This window comes from Myotis nattereri (genome assembly GCF_964212035.1).
Source record: "Myotis nattereri genome assembly, chromosome: 4".
NCBI classification, from domain to species: domain Eukaryota; kingdom Metazoa; phylum Chordata; class Mammalia; order Chiroptera; family Vespertilionidae; genus Myotis; species Myotis nattereri.
In genome coordinates, this window is record NC_138079.1 from 63,839,027 (window position 1) to 63,856,551 (window position 17,525).

General features: G+C 41.9%; 1 protein-coding gene across 2 annotated transcripts in view; it reads right to left on the reverse strand.

Moving 5' to 3' along the window:
• Positions 1–5,540, reverse strand: part of PJA2 (praja ring finger ubiquitin ligase 2) — a 67,892-nt gene extending 62,352 nt beyond the window's left edge. The window contains exons 1-2 of one of the 2 annotated variants that reach the window (XM_081088667.1): positions 5,378–5,476; positions 4,705–4,977 (exon numbers count right to left, since the gene is read on the reverse strand). The gene's annotated coding sequence lies outside the window, so the exon portion shown is untranslated. Of the gene's footprint in view, positions 1–4,704; positions 4,978–5,377 lie in introns of both variants that reach the window. The other variant, XM_081088666.1, reaches the window with a different exon arrangement.
• Positions 5,541–17,525: the final 11,985 nt, after the last annotated feature.

The following is a 17,525-nucleotide window of genomic DNA, read 5'->3' on the forward strand; positions in this document are numbered from 1 at the left end:
GGCAGATTTACATCAATGATTACATTAAACATAAATGGTGTAAACAACTGAACTAAAAAACCAGACTGTCAGGATGGACTTAAAAAGTGAGCTGTCTACAGCAAACCCACTTTAAATATAAAGGCATAAATTCAAAGTAAAAGGATGTATCATGCAAAACCTAATCAAAAGAAAGGTGTAGTGGGAATATTAATTTCAGATAAAGTAGACTGCAGAAGAAGAAATATTACTGAGATAAAGAGGAATATTATATAAGACAAAGGAGTAAATTCAAGAAGACATACAACCCTAAATATACATGCACCTAACAAGAGAGGTTCAAAATACATGAAGCAAAATTTGTTAGAACAAAAAGGAAAAATAAATATGCAATTATATTTGGAGACTTAAACTTTTCCTATGGTGATCAACAAGTAGGTAGACTCCCCATAAGGAAACAGACAACCTAATAAGCACCATCAATTAACTTGACATGACAATTATAGCATATTTAATATAAAATATTGAAATTAACCTTTAATATGTAATAAAGAACTTATAGAATACTCTACCCAAAAGCACAATCCACAATATTTGGAAGTACACATAGAACATTTACCAAGTCTAACCATATTCTGCCATAAAAAATATTTCAAAGAGTTTAAAAGAAATTATATATTCTATATTACTTGCTTATAACAAAATTAAACATAAAAATCAATTACTGAAAGAACTAGGTAAAATCATCAAATATTTGGAATGTAAATAATATACTTCTATTCTAAATAACCCATAAGTCAAAGCAAAAGTCACATAAGAACTTAGAAAATCCTATATAATAAAAGCCTAATATGCAAATTGTCCTCTCAACTGAGAGTTCAACCTGGAGCTCAACCGCTCACTATGACGTGCGCTGACCACCAGGGGTGGCGCAGAACATGACAGGCGTAGGCAATGCGGTGCTGGCAGCAGATGGCAGTGGAGGCACTCCCGGCCCCAATGGGCCTGGACAAGAGCAGGATGGCGGTGGGATGGTAGAGCAGGTAAGCGGTGGGATGGTAGAGCAGGTAAGCGGGGGCCCAACTGCCCCGCCGATTGCCCCATAGACGGCAACCAGTGGCAAAGGCAGGGGGCAGGGCCGCCGCCCTGCTCCCAGGTGCTGAGGGAGCCAGACAGGGGGCCTGGCCCCAACCGATCACTCTGCAGACAGCGACCAGCAGCCGGTAGGCCCTGATTGCCTGATCGGGGCCGGCCCCGGGCTGGGATGGGGTACTGGGGTTGGGTGGCAGTGACCAACCTCCCACGGCACCTGGTCAGGGGGCTGTGACTTCTTGCCAGCTACCTGGGGGCAGGGGTGACAGGGGCAGAGGTGCAGTGAGAATGCGAGGTGTCCACCGAGCTTACTCTCACTCTCCCTACTATCCTCCCCCAGGACGCCAGGGCTCACGTTCCAGGGAAGCCCCTGTACTCAGGTGCCGGGTGCCCGCGAGGTGCCTGTCACGCACCCGCACGGCTGCTTCTGGGTGAGCCGGCTGCAGCCTCCAGGACTGCAGGGGCTCATAGGGCTCCCCGTGGGTTTGCACAGGAGCCGGTGGACAAGGCCAGCCAGGAGAGAGCGCACTACTCACCCGGCTTCTGTGCGGCACCGCTGGGCGACCCAGAGGCCCACGTTGCGCCCTGGCCTGTGGTGTCCAGCTGTACTCACTGCATCTCTACATGGGGACTCAGGCTCGTGACTCAGGCGGAGAGGGGCGCGTGGGGGTCCGGGGGCCCAGTTGCTGCCCAGGGCCCAGAGATCAGCGACCTACCCTTCCACGGCAGATGCTCATGTTTCAATAGCAGGCTAGGTCTAGGGACTGCACTGGTGCACAAATTTCATGCACCAGGCCTCTAGTATCAACACAGCAAAATTTATGAGAATATCTAAAGCATTGCTGAGAAGGAAAAGAAGGTCAATGGCCTAAGCTTATACCTTAAGAAATTAGAATAGAGATTTAAACCCAAAGCATACAAAAAGAGATAAAGAGCAGAAATCAATTAAATTAAAAATGTATTTTAAATAGCAATAAAAATTAAAAAAACTGGATCTTCGGAAAAACAAAACATTTTTGATAAACCAGAAAACCTACTAATAAAGACAAAAGTGAGGACACACTGTCAATATCAGTAATGTAAGAAAGGACATCACTACAGATGCTACAGACATTAAAAGGGCAATAAAGAAATATTATGGCAATGAATAGATGAAACAGGTACATTCCTTGAAAGATACCAACTATTAAAGCTCACATAGTGAGTAAAGGTCACTCACATCGTCAAAGACTTCTGGAAGCTTTCAAAAACAGATAACCCTAATCATCCTATACCTATTAAAGCAAATAAGTTTATCCTTTAAAACCATTAAAGAAAACGCTAGACCCAGATGGGTGGCTTACAAACTCTAGTGAACATTCATGAAACAAGTATTAAGCCTATCCAAAATTTTTCAGAAAATACAAGAAACACTATATAAGGCCAGCATCATTTTGATACCAAAAAAATTTATGAAAAAGCATCTTTCATGAAGATACAAAAAAGTATTCAACAAAGTATTAGCAAATTAAATCCACTAATATATGAAAATGATAATACATCATGTCCAAGGGAGGTACACCTAGAAAATGCAAGGTTGATTCAACATTTGAAAACAAATCAATGTAATTCATCATATTAACAGACCAAAGAAGATAAACCATATGACCACCTCAATAAATACAGCAAGAAAGTTTGAGCAAACTCAATGACCACTCATAATAAAAACTCAGCAATCTAGGAACAGAATAGGAACATCCTTAACTTGATAAAAGACCTATTACACTTACTGTAACTATATATAGTTGGTTGGTTAAAGGCCCTTTATACTTAAAGAACAAAAGTTTTCCTCGTAACATCAGGAACAAGACAAAATATCTGCTCTGACCACTCGTTTAATATCATGCTGGAAATCCTAGCCAATGAAATACGGGAGGAAAAAGAAAGTAGGTTGTACACACAAAGTGAAAACAAAGAAATAAAACTGTTCTTTATTTGCAAATGACATCATTATTTACATAGAAAAATGCCAAAGAAACAACAACAAAAAACCTTACTAGATTTAAGTGAATTTAGCAAAGTTGCCATATTCAAGGTATACAAAAAACAACTGTATGTCTATACTATCAATGAACAACTGCATACTAAATTTTAACTGGTATCAGAAGTAATGAAATACCTGGGTACAAATCTTAACAAAAATGAGATTTTTTTCAGTATACACCTGTATGCTGAAATTACAAAATGCTGATAAAAGAAATCAAACAAAGTTTAAATAAATGAAGATATCATGTGTTCATTAATTGGAAGACTCAATATTGAGATGTCAATTCTTAATTGGTGGATATATTCAAGACAATCTAAATGAAAATCTCCTCGGCACTTTTTGTAGAAATCCTATCACTTCTAAAAAAAATTATCGAAAAGCAAAAGAACTAAATGGCCAAAATGATTTTGAAAAAGAATGAAGTTGGAGACTCATTATCTGATTTCAAGACTTATTAAAAAACAACAATAACCATAACCATGTGGTACTTAAAGATTTTTTAATTTACAAGTTGAGTCTAAAGTTCTTCTGGAGAAGAAATGCATAAAAACAGTAATGAGTAACTTCGGGGGGAAAATGAGGAAGAAATGGTTATCAAAATTTAAAGTATGCATACTGTTTAACCCAGCAATTCCATTTCTAGGAATCCATGCTCCAGAAATAACCACATATTGACGGAGGAAGTTTTCTGAAGAGTTGACTTTGAAGGTAGAACTATAGGAAGGTGTAGAACAATCTTATATTCTCCAGTACTGTTTTTAAAATTTACAAAGATTTAAAGTTTGTAATTAAAAACATTAATACATTTAAAAGTTGGCTTTAAAGAAAGCATTTTTGTGATAGCAAAAAGAAACTAATTTAAATGTCTTTCAGTAAGAGATATCGTTAAATAAATTCTAGCCTATGCGAACTAATGAAATATCACTTAACCTTTAAAAAAAGTATTAGGGAGACCTATATGTAACAAGTAAAGATGTCCAAGATATATAATTAAGTAAAGAAAGCAAGTGATATATCAATGTGTTTGGTATACCATCCTCCCAAACAACTTTATGTGTATGCACATGTTTAAAAGTGCATTTAGAAAGATGAACGTAAATTGTTAACTCTGCACAGTAAAACGGGACTGAGGGATGAAACGTTCACATTTCACCTAGTCATTATTTTTCTATATTGCTGAATTTTACGTCGTTTGCATGTCTGCCGTTAATTTTAAAAACTAAAGGTATTGCATATAAAAAGACACGAGTTTCATAAGGCAATTGAAAACTGAAAAAAAAAATAGCTCAAACGTTTATTTCTTTAATCTTCATGCTTATTTACACTCTTCAAATGGTCTGTAGTCTTCAGCAGAGGTGACTGCCATTTTAAAAAATTTAACTGATCCAATAGTTCATGATAAAAAATAACAACATATTAGGCCTTTTGTGATAATCGTGAACTTCACAGAACCAGCAGATTCACAGCAGGGTCGATGAGCATGTAAATAAAAATAAAAACACGATCATGTCTGGAGAGGGGCACCTCCTACACAGATTTCTTCCTCGCTGCCACAAAACTCTCTCCTCCCCTTTTCTTTAACTTGGTCTGAGAGGCTTTAAACTCACCATTTTGAATGTGCGCAAAAGGATGTACAGCAGCAATCTCTGGGAGGCCACAGCTGAGGCTGACTGCCAGAGCGGGCCCTGACCTGGCATCGTTAGGGGGAGAAGCACTGAGGAAATGGGGCTCCGATCGGGCCCAGCGCGACTGCGTGCCCGGGCCTCGGGTGAGCTCGGGAAAACGCGCACACAGCCGGCAGAGCCAGGGCGACGGACGGTTCCTCGGGAGAGCGGGCCGCAGGCCTATGGCGTAAGATGGACCAGCTCTACGCGGGGAGACTGCAAGTGGGCAGAGAAGGCGGTGGGGGTGTCAGTGCGGGGAAACTCATTCAGTCGCCAGTGTGGGGAGACAGGCAGCGGGGTCCTTGGCCGAGGCACCAAGGACAGCAGAAGAGGCCACAGGAAAAGCGGACGGTGGAGACCTCCGAGACCAACCGATGTCATCCGCTGGGACACGAGTGCGGTGCCGGGTCCCGGCTGGACCGGGCCCAGGAGGCGAGGAGGCCTCTAAACAGCTATCAACCCCACCCACCATGGCCGGCGCAGCGGACCAGAGATAGGCCCCGCTCCCTCTCGACAGAAATTAAGAGAGGAAGGAGGTAAAGGCAGCAATTTCCTCGCCCGACCCTCCTATAACCAACATCAGAACAAGCCAGATTAAAAAAAAAAATCCCCTCACCGAACTGTGCAGCGGCTCCGGAGCGAGAACAGCGCTCGATCCTCCACCCGCCACCACCGCCTTCTTCTCCGCCTCCGACTCCTCCCCCGCCTAACGCGCAGTGGCAGGTGGCGGAGCCCGCGGTGGCGGCGGCGACGGCGGCGGAAGCAGAGGCGGCGGCGGCGAGTCCCGCCCCTCGCGCCGCAGTAGAGGCGGAGGATGGCACGTAAACCCCGCCCCCAAAACAGCACCGACCAATAGACTTAAAGGACTCCTAGTGGGGCTGGAAAACGCACGTATCCAATCGGAACCTCGGGAGTGGGCTCACGTCAATGGATGGGACGTGGCAGAAAAAGGGGGAAGGGACTTCAGGCGTCTCCGCACCCGGGTCCTCCCTTCTCGGTCGAGGGGACTGCTCGGATTGGCCGGAGAGAGGAAGGACGAGGCCACACTGTTTCCCAGCCCACGCCCGCGTCTGGGCCCGCCTCCTCTCCCTGCGGCACTGCGACGTTTGGGGCGGGGCGAGGCACCGTCCTGGGCTGGCACTGCGCTGCCTTTTGTGGTTAGGGCTGGGAGAAGAGGGTGGGGTCTCCAGGAAAGGGAAGGGGGTGTGGGGAATTACGGCAGGACTGGCGCAGCTCGGCTTTCAGAAATTTGTACAGCAACCACCAAAATGGAGGCATTAAAAGTCAATCCTAATTCGACTGGGAACCTGATTAACAAGGTTAAGTCTCTTGGCATAACGTTCACTCCGTTGCAGTTCAGATAGGAGCGGTACAAGAAAAAAATAGACGGAGGAAGGGCACGTTTGCCCACGCAGAGGCCACGCCCATATACCCTGCAGTCTCACCCCGGCTCCTTCGTTTCTGAGTCTGTTGGATCGGGGGCGGGTTCTAGGAGAGGCCTGCGTTTCCTCTGTAGGGCCTTGGCCCGACCCGAGCCCTCCAGTTTGCATCTTGAGGCTGATAGGTTGTCATGCTGGGAAGGAACAGCTCCCATCACATGCAACTAAAATAAACACGACAGCTGTAGTCCCTAAACACCTTGCTTAATTTAAACTCGGCCAACAGTTGAGTTAATCATGTCAATGATGCTAAATTGTTTCTTCGTTCCGCACGAGTCCTCTTTACATCCTGAACATGTCCGCTTCTCTAATTACAGTCCTGTTCTCTTCCCATCTTATTCCCAACCCCCACCACACCCTCCACACACAAGCCCAGCGTCCAGGATATATTTAGCGCACTTCCTCCACCAAGAATTAAGAGCCCTATTACTTGTGCTGTCCTGGAAACTGCACAAATCTCTTCCCAGTAAATCAAAACTATTCCTTTTTTTTTTTTTTTTTTTTGGTCTTGATGAAAACAAATTAGCCAAAATTTACTATAGAAATTTAAGTTCTGAGAATTTGCTAGATATATTGTGAAACCAAATCTAAATCTCAGTCCATCTCTGTAGTACATTTCTTACGAAGGAACCATTTCCCACTCGATATTTATCTGCTTTATATATGTTGCTCTAGAAACTGGCTCTTTTTTCATCCCAATCTCTCCCTCTTGAAAAGAGAATTCACACTTTAATCACACTTCCCTAATCTCTCTTTAGGATATTGCATGTTGACCCAATTGGTTATACTAGCCTGTTAGTTGGGGAAAGGTTTCCCAAATTTCAATCTTTTTTATACCATATCTGTGCATACTACTTGCAGTATTATTTATTATTTTCTTTACATAAATGCATTTTTCCATTTCTTTAAGAGGGAAACTTTATAAAAGTATTATAAATGGAAAACCTCCATTAATTATCCTAAATTGAAAGTAAGTATAAGTGAAAAAAAAACCATGTTTTTAAGTTCTAGCTAGAAACTATTGTCTACTGGAATCTCTGCGCCAAGGGTAGGTTACCAAACATTAGACATATATTAAAGACCAAGCATGCAAATGGCATTTTTATCATGATGTAATCAAAAGGATGGTAAAATAGAACCAAAATAGGAATCACTTTCTCACCATGTGAGTCATTGTTTTTAAATTCTGAATGCATGTGCCAATTTAAGTCATCTAAGGCATCAGAACTGATCTCTGTTACTCTCTGGGCAATCTGCATACCTCTCTAGGCTCAATTCCAATTTAAATATTGGGAAAGTAATAACATCTACCATTGAGTCATTGTATAGATTAAAGTAACCTAATCAATGTAAAGCATACCATCCTTAGCATGTAGTAAGTACTAAATACATATTAGCTTATATATTGAATTATGTGTATAGACAGATAATATGTATTATTGACTTATATGTATTATTCTTGATTCTGAGGTGAGAAGAACTTCCTAAGGCAATGGGTTGAAGATATCACATTATGTAATGCAGTGGTTCTTAAAGAGTGATCCCCAGACCCACAGCCTCAGCATTACCTGGAAATGTTTTAAATATGCAAATTCTCAGTCATGTTCAACCTCAGGCCTGAATTTGAAACCCTAGGTGTGGGGCCCACCAATCTGTATTTTACCAAGCCTTCCAGTTGATGCTAATGCACATATTATAATATAATGTGTGCATTATATTAGGAGGAGGCTTGGTCAAGGAGTGAGAGGGCCTGAGTTCTAACCATAGCTTTAGAGTGACATCAGCAAAAATGAAGGCATAAGGACCTCTGGAAATCATTTTCTTCACAAAGCAATGAGAAAACTGGCAAAGTCATCAAAATCAACTTTTTCAGAATTCTGGAAATTAACCAAAGGCTTGCAGCAGTCTAGGAAGCATTTATGCAAGAAAACCAGCTGAATCTCAGAAAGAACAGTGAGCTTTGTGATGTTGTGACTTGCTCTAATCCAATTCCTTTGTCTCTAGTTCTGCTCTAGTATTGAAAAACAATAGCCCACAATTATGGTGAAAACCAGCAGCCTGGCAGCTACCAGATGAGGCAGAAATAAACTCTTTCAAGCCTAATTCCAGGAGAATAGTCATTATTTCACCTATCTAGGGAAAGATCTCACTTGTCAGATTGTCTTCACTTGATTTGATTCAGAGCCAACCCCAGTGCAAAAAGCATTTTCCCTAGAAGCATTTATCAAAAGTAATGAGAAGGAATTGATTAACTTTGCTGCTGCCCTAGACAATGCAAACAGTTGGGGCAATAATAGGTTAACCAAAAAGCTTGAATGAAAAAGCTGGATGATGTCTGCAGGAACTTTGAAAAGCTCCAACATATTCATGGGTATCCAGAAACCCACAAAGATGACCAGGGCTGAGCTAAATTGTGCATAAACTCAGGAAAGACCAGAGAAGACCCTAAACATTTACCTTAGGCTGACCTTGAGAAGTTAAGGCTAAGAGAAGTTGGCAATTGCCTGGCTTAATGTTGAAGCCATGCCCCAGCATACATACATACACACACACACCCTCAACGAACACCGGGTGACATATTGGTTCCAAGAGTTTAAGGAAATCTGTCTAATTATTAACTGGGCACTAAATAACCACGCAGAATCGTCCATGGCCACACATGAAGAACACAGACTTTATAGAAGTCTGAAAACTCATTCAACAAATAAAAAAACAAGTATTATAACAAAGAGCAATAACAAAACTCCCTGGACAGGAGGAAGAATCTGATTTCCAGAATTTTCACATCATATTTTTTAAATGATTGGTTTTCAACAAACCAAAAGTTGGTTCTTCAAAAAGATGAACAAAATTGACAAATCTTTAACTAAAGGTAAAAAAGAGAGAGGAGACTCAAATTCCTAAAATCAGTAATGAAAGAGAAGACATTACTACTAACCTTACAGAAATAAAAAGTTATTATATGGGAAAACTGAGAACATTTGTGCCGGGGTCCAACCCCAGCAGGTCCAGGGGTTCCCAAAGGCGTAGACGGAGTCGGCGAAGAAGGAATGACACGAAGACAGCGTTCAGTTGATCAGCAGCCTAGCCAGGATCTCCAGCCAAGTTCTGGTCTCGATCTCCAGAGAGGTTCTGCTGTTTATTGTCTTGTTACATCCGTATTTATACCAGTTGATTTTAATCCTGTCAATTTTTATTACAAAGGTTAGGGCGTTTCTTATCTCCATTCCAGGGAGTAAAGATTATGTAGCTTAAGCATGATTGTTTGTAGTTAAAGTGATTAACTACCCGCCTGGCACTTAGTTAAGGAGTTTCATCCCCTCCCTAACTTCAGGGAAAAATCCCTACCTGGGGAAACAACCTTTCTCGGAGAGGTGACCTTGGTTAAAACACACAGTGCTAAGGGGAGCAAACATATTAAGAACAGTATGCTATATACGCCAGGTCCCTTGAAACATATGCTGTGCAGATGTTTCTATCCTGTAGCGACTGTGTCAAGCAGCAAGGATGGACCGGCTTCCAGCACATTTGTATCCTAATAGGTTAGAAAATCTAAACAAAATGAACAAATTTCTAGGAAGACACAAACCACAACAACAGACTCAAGAAGAAACAGAAAATCTAATTTTAGCCTCGTCATTTATGCACTGAATGAACTTAGGTTAGTTATTTAATTTTCCAGAGCCTTAGTTTCTTGAGATAGAAATAGAGATAATAAAATTATACCTTTGTGAAAACATTTCAGTGAGATGATAAATATAAAGATAAATAGTTAAGCCACTGTAACAGATAAAACCCTCAAGTCTCAGTAGCATAATACATTATTTATTATTAAAAGCCCATTCAGCAGGATGGATGGGAAGCTCAGCTTCACCTTCAGGAGCCTGTACCTCCAATGCATGGCATTCACTATAAGACTGAGCGCCATTATCCAGCCAGTAGAATAGAGGAAGTAAAAGAATGTGAAAGATTTCTGAGGTTTTTAGTGACCTAACATGGAAAAGGCCTAGTGATTAATGATCATGATCTGCCAGCAGATCACCTTAATTTTAGGCTATGTTAGGACTAGTCTATTTCAGTTTTGTCTTTACTCTTAGGAAGTAGCTCTTATTTTTGGGTGTGGTACTAACTCTTAGAATGTTACCCTTCTGGGGTCTCAACTGAAAGCTAAGATATTTACCAAGGTCTCTCTCTCATATGGCAGGACTTAAATTCCTATCTTTGATATCCAGACCATATGCCTGCTGAAATCTCTACTCAGCTCTTCATAATCTCAGTTGCTGTTTTCTGCTGGGTTTCTTTTTTTTTAACTAAATCTTTATTGTTCAGATTATTACAGTTGTTACTCTTTTTCCCCCCCATAGCTCCACTCCACCCAGTTCCCACCCCCTCCCCTCCACCCTAACACCCCCCTCCACTGTCCTTGTCCATAGGTGTATGAGTTTTGGCCAAACTCTTCCCGCACCCCCCACACTCCCTTCCCCCTGAGAATTGTCAGTCCACTCCCTTTCTATGCCCCTGATTCGATTCTATTCACCAGTTTATTCTGTTCATCAGATTTTTTATTCCCTTGATTTTTAGATTCACTTGTTGATAGATATGTGTTTGTTGTCACTTTGTTGTTCATAATTTTTATCTTTACGTTTTTCTTCTTCTTCCTCTTCTTAAAGAATACCCTTCAGCATTTCATATAATACTGGTTTAGCAGTGATGAACTCCTTTAGCTTTTTCTTATCTGTGAAGCTTTTTATCTGACCTTCAATTCTAAATGATAGCTTTGCTGGGTAGAGTAATCTTGGTTGTAGGTTCTTGGCATTCATCACTTTGGATATTTCTTGCCACTCCCTTCTGGCCTGCATAGTTTCTGTTGAGAAATCAGCTAATAATCGTATGGGTACTCCCTTGTAGGTAACTAACTGTTTTTCTCTTGCTGCTTTTAAGATTCTCTCGTTGTCTTTTGACCTGTTTGGCAATTCAAGAAACCATCACTCCAGTTCCCAGATCCCGAACCATATCATATAGACCAAAATCCACATCAACAAAATGGATGTCTCACTCCCTAACTTTGGACTGTCACAGAACTCCAGATTAGATTTTCCAACCAAGGCTTGCAGTTCAAATAACCAAAGCAGAGCAAGAGTAGCTTTGGCTTGTGCTGGGCCCCAGCCCAAATGGTTTTGATTCAGTAAATCTGGGACACAGACTGAAAAACCTCACTTTAAAGGGAGTTAGCAGTCTTGCTGAGAGAATCATAAATATTAAAACACAAAAATCTTGCTTCAGGGTCATTCAATTTCTTTAGGGGAGTGAAAAGAGACTTCACTTTTCTGTCTTAGACACAGACATTTGTTTTATTTTTCTGTGTGGAGTTTCATATAGTTAAATAGTCCAATATAGTAGCCATTAGCTACATGTAGCTACTGAACACTTGAAATGTAGCTAATCTGAATTAAGATGCATAGAAGTGTAAAATACACACCAGATTGTAAATTTGGTACAAAAAGAGAAGAAAATATTGCAGTAATAATTTTACATTGATTACATGTTGAAATATTAATTAAAATATATCAAAATTAATTTCACTGTTTCTTTTAACTTTGGCTATAATAACATTTAAAATTATATATATGGCTCATGTATATTGCTCTGCACTTATATATAGTTTTCAATGACATTTTTTTCAGTTTTGTGTGTATCTTATTTCGACTTTCCATAGTACTAATATCTAGCTTTCTGAAATACCAACTATATTTTCTTTAAGATTTTTAAATTGATTTTTTGAGAGAAAAGATGGGAGAGGGAGAGAGAGAAAAAACACACACATCAATATGAGAGTGAAACATGGATTGGCTGCCTCCCGCATGTTCCCCACAGGAGATTAAGCCCAAAACCTGGGCATGTGTTCTGACTGGGAATCAAACCAGCAACCTTTAGATGCATGGGACAAAGCCCAACCAATTAAGCCACACTGGCCAGGGCTGAAATAGTAGCTATCTCTGTTCTTTGTTTGCTAATTTCTATGTCAGCTATAATTCCTTCCAAGTATTCTTGAGTTTTTAGCTTTTTTCTTCCAGCTCCATCAGTTACATTCCTCCAGCTGGTTTCTGTTTTCTTAAAATTTGTTGAAAGCTCTCATGTGCTGATGCCCTTCCTCCTATTATCTTCATATTTTAGGGTTTATACTTTTAAATTTCTTTAATATTATTTTCAGGAAGAAGAGATAACTTAGAAGATTCAAGAAGAAGAGGAGATAATGTTGTTTTGAGCATACTAGACTTTTCATAATAGTATCTACACTAATAAAAGAGAAAAATGGTAATTGGAGTACGACGATACCCTTTTCATTGGCTAATCAGGGCTATATGCAAATTAACTGCCAACTATGATTGGCAGTTAACTGCCAACAAGATGGCGGTTAATTTGCATATGTAGGCACAATGCAGGGAGGCGAAAGGGAAAGCAGGAAGAAGCCCCCTGCCACTGACAGTGATGGGAAACCCAGGGGGGAGCTAAGAGCTGGGGGACAGGGCAAAGGCGGCCCTGGGGCCGCCTTTGCCCTGCCCCCCAGCCATGGTCGGAGAATCAGGCGCCTTTGCCGCCCTGGCCAGTGATAGCAGGAAGTAGGGGTGGAGCCAGCGATGGGAGCTGGGCACGGTCGAAGCTGGCAGTCCCAGGAGCTAGGGGTCCCTTGCCTGGGCCTAAAGCGAAGCCCATGATCGCGGCGCCCCCCACTGCCACTGCAGGTCCCCGCTGCCCGGGCTGGACGCCTAGGCCAGAGGCGTTAGGCCTGGGCAGGGGCGGAGCCTGCAACCGCGGGGAGCTGGGGGTCCCCTGCCCAGGCCTGACACCTCTGCCAGAGGCCTCAGGCCTGGTCAAGGGGCCGATCCGGTGATTGGTGATCGGAGGGTGATGAGGGTCAACTCCTCTGGCCGAGGCATCAGGCCTGGGTGGGGGGCTGAGCCAGGGATTGGGGAGATATGATGGTCCCCTTGCCCAGGCCTGAAGCCTGGGTCAGAGGCGTCAGGCTTGGGCGGGGGGTGGAGCAAGCAATCAGAGGGAGATGGGGGTCCCCTGCCCAGGCATGATTCCTGGGCCAGAGGCCTCAGGCCTGGGCGGGGGCCAGAGCCAGTGATCGCGGGGAGATGGGGGTCCCCTGTCCAAGCCTGACACCTCTGGCGGCGGCGTCAGGCCTGGACAAGGGGCCGATCAGGTGATCAGAGGGTGATGGGGGTCTACGCCTCTGGCTGAGGCATCAGGCCTGGGCAAGGGGCAGAGCCAGCAATCGGAGGGGTCTGGGGGTCCCCTGCCCAGGCCTGACATCTCTGTCAGAGGTGTCAGGCCTGGGCAAGGGGCCGATCCTGCGATTGGAGGGTGATGGGGGTCAACGCCTGAGGGCTCCCAGTATGTGAGAGGGGGCAGGCTGGGCTGAGGGACACTCCCCCCCCTCCACACCCAGTGCATGAATTTCGTGCACTGGGCCCCTAGTAATTAACATAATAGACTATTATGTTAGTCAAACTTAGAGGACTTCCTCTGAATTGTATACTGGGGAAGTCTTCAGCACTGCCTTACACATAGCACTAAAAATAGTAGAGATTCATTTAAGTTCTAATAAATCTCATACTTATAAGATAAAAAGACTTCATAGTTAAACTGAAAGTGATGAATTCCATTTCCTTATTATGGGAAATGTATGAGTTAGGGTTGTAATTAACCAAAACCAGTTAATTAAAGAGAAAAAGGAAATTATTGAAAAGATATTGGGTGGCTTCCAGAAGTGTAGAGAAGACTGGAAAAGCAAGCTTGGAAACTGGCAGCCACAAATGGAGGCTGAGCATGCACAATCATAACCTAAGGCATGAGACATAACCAGACTGGTGAGCACACTGCTGCCCCCAGAACACCAGATGATGCAGCCCACACCAACACAGGATGGTGCTCCTGACAACTCTGCCAAGCAAAATTGGCTGCTCTTGTTGCCAATAAATTCTCCCTTGACTATGCTTCTTTACATCACTAACTCCTGCTTCAGAGTCCTGAGAGGACTTTGAGTACCAGAGCCTAAGTCATGTACCAGTAGAGGGTAGGAAAGAAGGTACTGGCACTTTTACTACTAAAATGGGAACCTCTGCCTCCCCTATAGGTTTATATAGTAGGGAATTCCTCAAATAGAAAAAAGTTTAGATTCCAAGCAGCAAAAAGAAATGATAAATATCCACTTCAGAGCACATAACTATTTTTCAGAACCAACATTCAGCATAAATTTCAGATATGTGAATGTTTAGATATCGTTTAAATATATATTCTCCTCATCATAATAATTGCAAAATATAAATAGGTTGTGTGATCCACTATAATATATCAGATGATTAATAAAAAGATTTTTAAAAAAAGAAGATTTAGAAGAAAGAATTGATATCAACAGGCCTAGCTCCTTACTCAGTGTAGAAATCTTACCTCAAGATTCATTTCAACATTTACAGTATTTGGGGAGCTCATTGAAATAGGGTTTCATTCCAACTCTGAATTGTTAGAAGTGGACTATTAGAAATTTCCTTTTTATATAAGATGAAATTTTCCTTCTTATAAAATCTGCCTACAAGTCCCAAATCTAATGGCTTTGGGTATTCAAGAATAGAGCCCAGTACAGTAGTCCCCTTTATCTGTGGTTTTGCATTTTGGGTTTTCAGTTACCCATGGTCAACTGCAGTTAGGAAATATTAAATGGACAATTCAAGAATAAACAATCCTATATAATAAAAGCCCAGTGACTGAAAGGTAGAATGACCAGAACGACCGGTCGACCAGTCGCTATGACATGCACTGACCATCAGGGGGCAGATGCTCAATGCAGGAGCTGCCCCCTGGTGGTCAGTGCACTACCACAATGGGAGTGCTGCTCTGCTGACTGGGATGAGCGTCTGCTCCTGCTGTGAGACCCAGGCAGACGGGGCTGGAACCCAGCTGTGACCATTGCCTCCTTGCCCCAGGTTCCTCCTCCTCACTCCCTGCCACCTCCTCTGGATGCCTGCAGGCCATGCAGCGCTGCCACCAGGCTTGCAGAGCTGACCCCGAAGGCTAGGAGGCAGGTTCGTGGCTGCTGCCTCTCAGTGCTATTGCCCCTGGGCCCGGCCCCAACCCAGTCCCATGGAGAGGCGAGTGCTCCAGCTCCACAGGAGATGCTGGACCAGGGAGCAGCCACTCAGAGGGTGGGTCCACAGCCGCTCAGCTGACCTGGATGAGCAGCACTCCCATAGCCGGCCAATCCCCACAGGCCACACCCCCCACTAGTGCACAAATCCCGTGCACTGGACCTCTAGTTTATGTGTGTTGTTCTAAACAGCATAATGAAATCACACACCATCCAACTTGTCCTGCCTGGTACGTAAATCATTCCTTTGTCCATCACTTCCACACTGTATTTGTTCCCGCACTTTAGTCACTTAGTAGCTATCTTGGTTATGAGATTGATTTTCATGGTATTGCAGAGCTTGTGTTAAAATAACCCTTATTTTACTTAATAATGGCCCCAAAGTTCAAGAGTAGTGATGCCGACAACTCAGATATGTCAAAGAGAAGCCATAAAGTGGAAAGGCATATATGCATAGGAAAAAAACATAGGAAAAAAGGGTTTGGTACTATCTGTGGTTTCAGGAATACACTGGAGGTCTTGGAATGTATTCTCCACAAATAAGGGGTGACTACTGTAGTTAAATGTTTTTTAACTAGCGGAGTCAGACCAACATTTAATTTCTCGCTTTGTTTCTTACTGGCTGGGTTACTTCTCTAATTCTGGTTTTCTATAACTGGAAAATGAGGATTATACCCTAAAGCAGTGATGGCAAACCTTTTGAGCTCGGCGTGTCAGCATTTTGAAAAACCCTAACTTAACTCTGGTGCCGTGTCACATATAGAAATTTTTTGATATTTGCAACCATAGTAAAACAAAGACTTATATTTTTGATATTTGTTTTATATATTTAAATGCCATTTAACAAAGAAAAATCAACCAAAAATATGAGTTTGCGTGTCCCCTCTGACACGCGTGTCATAGGTTCACCATCACTGCCCTGAAGAGTTATTGTGATGCACAAGGAGATAATTAAGTGCTTATGTCAGAAACTAGCACATAATAAGCATTCAATAAATATCAGTGATGATAATGATTGATGATGATGATGATGGCAGCATTTCTGGAATTTAAGGTCAGCTGCCATGGAAATGCAGAATGATAGTAGAGAAAGAACACTGAACTGATGTGAGATTTCCATTATAATCTTGATTCTACTTAACTAATTCTATAATCTAAAAGAAGTTATCATATTATCCTTTTTGCACAATTACATATTTGGACTAAATGCTCTGAATAAGATCTCTTGAAACTCTAAATTTCTGAGATTCTATATATACATCTTGTCAATGGTTTTTCATACTGAGCATTACCAGTTCCCTCAACTATACCTAATACAACTTGATTAACAGATGCATCATAGCCTCTGTCACCTTTCATCAGCAATGCTTGTCAGTACTTGGGCTATTTTATTAGTAATCTTGTTTCTTCAGGTAACTGAAATTCTCATCCATATTTTAAAAATGAAAAAACATAAAGTCATGTGTACAAAATACAACAATATGAAATTATGAACTAAATGGCTTGCATTAACTCTATGAAAAGGAAGTACTCTAATCTTACACAAGCAAAAATTGATGATCTGTTTTAAAATGTCTTAAATACAGGTCTCATATTCCTTGAAATATATTCTACATATAATCTATATGTTTGGTCTATAAACTAGGAGGAAAATATATGCCTATTTTTTACCACTGTATCCTGGTGTTAGTAAAGTATACTTTCTCATACACACACACACACACACACACACACACACACACTGTGAAGAAAAAACCTACAACATCTGGACAACCTTAAACCTACCTCAAGCAAAGACTGGCATTACCTCTTTAAGTGCTCATCTTGGAGTTGTGTTATTTAGAATTTTGATTGGCACTTCAAAAACTACATGGTGCTATATATTTTGCTAAATCAATTTAATTCAGCCTTTTCAGCCATTACCAAATCTTTGAAAATTCAGTGTTACCTGAAGTTTGCCAAAAGTTTGGAAATGTTGGCTTAGAGGTGGGAATAAGTACCAAGAAATTGCTTTTGTAGTATACCCCCTAATTTTGTTTTGGAAAGAGCCTAAGACACTGAGAAGGAGAGATATTTTGGACTGCAGAGGCATCATTATATAGATGTTAAGCAAGCAAACATCAGCTTTATTCAGCCATACATCTCCTTTTCCTCTAGCCCAGATGGTAAAATGA